At 52.1% G+C, this 4629-nt stretch overlaps 1 protein-coding gene across 3 annotated transcripts in view; it reads right to left on the bottom strand.

Moving 5' to 3' along the window:
- The window catches only part of MGAT5 (mannosyl (alpha-1,6-)-glycoprotein beta-1,6-N-acetyl-glucosaminyltransferase), a 397064-nt gene extending 395299 nt beyond the window's left edge, over positions 1-1765 (bottom strand). For 2 of the 3 annotated variants that reach the window (XM_010853633.1, XM_010853634.1), the window contains exon 1: positions 352-1285. The gene's annotated coding sequence lies outside the window, so the exon portion shown is untranslated. Of the gene's footprint in view, positions 1-351; positions 1286-1363 lie in introns of those variants that run through there. The other variant, XM_010853631.1, reaches the window with a different exon arrangement.
- Positions 1766-4629: the final 2864 nt, after the last annotated feature.

The raw sequence follows: 4629 nt of genomic DNA, 5'->3' as shown, positions 1-4629 counted from the left end.
CCCCCCCCAAACTCCCCCCCCCCCAAAGTGCCCAGCCGTTCCTAACTGGGCAGTCAGGGCCGGGTGCAGAGGGAGGTGTCCGCCCTGGGCCGGGCCTGGCAGTCAGCGACAGGAGTACCGGGCCCCAGACCTCGACTCGGGCATCTCTGAAAACCCTCTGCATCGCCAGGTTACCTCAGCCCGCAAGCGCCCGGCACCCTGTCTGCGCTCCAAACGCCGCCGGACAATGCAAGCGCCACCTCTTTTCTCTTCCGCGCGGCAGCTACGAAACCACGGCTTTGTGTGTGACAGCAAGTGTGTGCGCGCGAACGTCCCCGGGCTCACACACCCCCTTCCATCCAGTGTGCTCACCGCGCCTGGTCCGCGCGCGCGGCGAGCGCATCCCGAGCGGGTCCTTACATCAGGCGGCCTCACCGCCATGCTTCTGGCCACCCGGCCTCGGACCTGGCCTCGGGAAGCTGGGGGCGACATTCACGCCCCCGTTCTCAGCCGCAGGGACGACCGATGGGAGCAACGCCGGGAGCCGGGCAAAGACGAGGAGGCGAAAGGACCACTGACGCGCGCCGCGCCCCCAAGTTTGGCAGCCGAGGGCCGGGAGGGGGCCGGGAGGGGGCCTGGGCGGCTCGCGACTAGGCAGGAAGTTCCCAAGGCCGCACTGAGCATGCTCTCGGGGATTGTGTGAGCGGGTGTGGGCTCTGCGCTCCCCGCAGCCTCTCCGGCCAGGCAGCCTCCAGAGCGCGCGGGCGGGATCCGCGGCCCGCGAAGGTCCCTTAAGGGTGGGAGGCACCCCCAGGCTTCTCTGGTCCCCTGAACCAGAGCACCCGCCCCCCACATCTTTCTTTCCCAGGGGCCAGGAGCCAGCCTTCCTTCTTTTACTCCCCAGCGGCCGGTGGCTGAGCCCGCCCTGCGCTCCCAGGTCCCGGGCACCCCAGCCCGGCCCACACCCTCAGCGTGACCCCACCAAGCTCCTCCGGGGTCCGAGCGCCCATCTACCATCCCTGGCTGCTCGCCTCCAGTCCGCGCAACTAAAGCCTTCTCCGGACAGTCCCTTGAAAAGCCCACAACCCCCACTTCCCAAGGGCCATGGAGCCCTGCAGTCTCCCCTGGGAAGCGGTTGCCCCGGGCAGGTGGGCGCCTCAAGGCGTATCCCCGGCCGCACTCCCGGGTCTCTCAACCCGGCCAGGGCACCCAGGCAGGCGGCCGGGTAGCGGAGGGCGGAAGACCCCAGACGGGCAACCCACGGTGCAGACTCTTCCCCCACCCCCGCGCCCAGCTCCCCGCGCCCTCAGCGGTCCCTTCTACGTTCATCTCCCCGCGGAGATGGAGAGCTTCGACGCGATCGCCCCGACCCACTGGCTCTCACCTCCTTGTTCGAGCGGTAGCAGCAGCCGGGAGTGCCTGCCAGCCGCTGTCTCCAGGGGAGCCCAAGGCGCGGCGGGGCACGGGGTCGCGGCGCCCCGAGCCTGCGGCGCGGCTACCTGGGCTGGATCGCGCCCGGGGCCGCCGCGGCAGCCGCGGGAGCCGCAGGGCCGCCGCTGAGCGGGCCGCGGCAGGGACAGTCTGCAAACTCTCAGCCCTGGCGGGGCCGCGCACGGCGCGTCCACAGTCGGCCTGGACACTGCAGAGACGTTCCTCCAGGGCTCAGCCGACCAGGGCGGGGGGGTCTGTCTGCAATTTCTTCCTTCCCTCCCTTACGGACCCCTCCAACTTCCTTCCAGCTTCTGAGCTCGCAGCTCTCTAAGGCAGGGATTCCGGCCAGGGACGTTCGGCAAACTCCCCGCCCTCCCCGCGGAGCGCTCAGCCAATTCGGAACGCCCCAGCCTCTCAGGGGCCGTCTGCAAACTCCCAACCCTGTCGGAGAGGACTTCTACCAACCCTTCAATTCCGCAGCCCAAAGGGAAAAGGGAGCAAGGGAGACACTTTGCGGCCACAAATAATAATCTAGCAAGGTCAGGGGCAAGTATGCACATACTGATGTGACAGTGCATCCTCCAGAGAGGTGCAGTCCAGGCCACTCAGGACCAGGGACCTTCCTCCAGCAGTGAAACCCAGTGGGGGAAGATTAGGGACTCAACCATCTATAGGTACAGGCTGCTTGAATCAATGCCTTGAGTCTCAATTTCCAACTTTGGGGAACGGGTTACATGAAGCAGTATAAATTTCAGCCTGGTTTTTGTGACCTTGAGCAGGCCACTTAACCATCTGAATTCAATTTCTTTATCTACGAACATAATAAATGGCGTTTCTTGAGGTTATTTTGAAGATGAAATAAAATATACCTAAAGTGCTTAGCAATACGTGGCACATAGTAGGTGTTCAATAAATAAATTCCATTTCTCTTACTCCTTCCCACTCCCACCCCCAGGTTTTATGAACACCCTGGACCGCCTAACCGAATGTTGCACTGTTATAAATTCAAAAAGAAATAAAGCATCCCATGCCCTGAAGGCACCACAGAGAACATTGACTGACATGACATATTAAATCCAACCAAGCCCCAGGAGAGAGAACATTGTACATTTACATCTCTAAGTATTATAGATCCTTGTTAAGCAGTATCTGGAATGGAAGGAGAGTGGCCTGGTGAATTACCTAGGGGTGGAAATGACAATGTTAATAACCCCATCGAGTTCCAAGCCCTTGTCACTGCAAGTTACTGTATCAGGGTTTATGTTCAACTTTCCCTTACCCTCCCTGCAGAATTTCTCCACCCCCATTTTACTGTTCCCCTAGGGTATTCTTTCTTCAACTTAGATCACCCTACTCTGATGCTCACCCTCTTCAGCAAAGGCATTTAAAAACTAAAGATAATGGAGTTCTTAGACCCTAGAAATGACTTAGTCCAAGAGCCTCACATTGTAAGTAAGCTGTCGTGGCCACCCAGCTGGTTAGGGAGGTCTCCTGTCTCCAGAATCTTAGTATCCATAGAACACACCCTGTAGCCTCTCTTGCAATGAGCTACTCTAGGCTCTAGGCACATTAGATAGATCAGGCATACTTTTAATTCAAGCTGAAGGAAATGACTCTAACACTTCCTGACCAGATGAGCCCCAAATTATCAGCCACTTAGATCCTCTGCTGTCAGAAACTGTCTGGATAATGACCAAAAACCACAAAGAAATCTGTATGGGCAGGATGATTCCTCTTAATGAGACCTTTTGGTAAAATCCCAGGAATGTTGGGAGTCACGTTTTTCTCTCAGTCCCTTGAAAGAAAAACATCTCTCCCTCTCTGGACACTGGGAGGGAAATAGAAGAATGGTGACATCTGGTGGTCAGGACTTTCTGTGCTTTGGATACGGATGGTACAGATTCTGATCCTAATAAATTCACTTTGAAGCCAAGTTCCTGCAGGTGCTTAATAATTGTACCACCTGGTTGCCTAGTGATTTCTGAAAGACATCAATTATTTGAACTCTGAGGATCCACTGCTATAAAGGATATGACAGATGATTATTATTTCAGGATATTTTTTATACAAAACAGTGTTCTTGCCTGGAGAATCCCAGGGACGGGGGAGCCTGTTGGGCTGCCATCTATGGGGTCGCACAGAGTCGGACACGACTGAAGCAACTTAGCAGCATGTGTATATAGAGAAATAAAGTATATTTAGGTGTAATATTCATATGTATATATATCATATGCATTTATATAATATATATTTGTATTACATATATTCTATTTGTATGAATAATATACTTCAGTGCTTTTGAGGGAAATTATATTATCTCAATTGTCTTCTTTATAGAGTTAAGGTTGTAACTTATAATAATAATTGCTAAAGAACACCACTTATAGATGTAAAGATGCTTACTAGGATGGAGTTGTATGTTTCATCACTTTCTCTCAAGAGAGAATTGATTACAAGTTTAGAGAGGAAGAAAATAAGACAGTGGTATTTCAATAGTGAAAGCTCTGGCAGCTGATGGTCAAGCCCAGGCTTACATGATGAACAGTGATTCATTTTCTGCATTTCACCACTTGTGAACAATGGTGTTAGGTTCAAAGAAGAAAATGTTTGAAATTAATTAACAACAATGCAACAGTGTCTGTTGGTGTTACTAAATGTTCTCCATTTCTTTCCATGTTTGTTCCAGGTACCATCCTTTAGATAATTGCTCAATTATAAACTTAGAAAACACAACTCTGTCCATACAATCAAGTCCATTGTTTCTCAGAATTGCTTATTAAATTCTATGTGAATTATGTTAAGCTCTTTAATAATTTATAGAGTAGATTTTACTGTAGCCATTTTATAGAAAAAGAAGCCAAGACTGAAAAGTTAGCTAATACACTCACCAGAAGGCACTTTTGAGTAGTCAGTCAGGATCAAATGGAAAATTTTCCTGAGCCCGGAGCCCTGAATCTTTCTACTATGTTGTGCTGCCCACCCTCAGGAAGAAATGAAGATCAGAAACCACTCTGAAGGGCACACTGAAAACTAAAGGGGATACTTAAGGTACTACAGATAAACCACCTTTCCTGACCTATTCATATTGAAAATTATAAGCCACAACATAACAACTGTACATGTAAACCTTATAAAGCTGAGACTCATGTGATTCTGTCTTTGGAGCAGCTCTCCCAAGTAAAAGAATGTTTTTCCTGCCCAGTACCTGACCTGTCTTTA

This window comes from Bison bison, unplaced genomic scaffold (genome assembly GCF_000754665.1).
Source record: "Bison bison bison isolate TAMUID 2011002044 unplaced genomic scaffold, Bison_UMD1.0 scf7180017864330, whole genome shotgun sequence".
Taxonomy (NCBI): Eukaryota; Metazoa; Chordata; class Mammalia; order Artiodactyla; family Bovidae; genus Bison; species Bison bison.
This window is presented reverse-complemented; position numbering and strand designations above follow the sequence as displayed.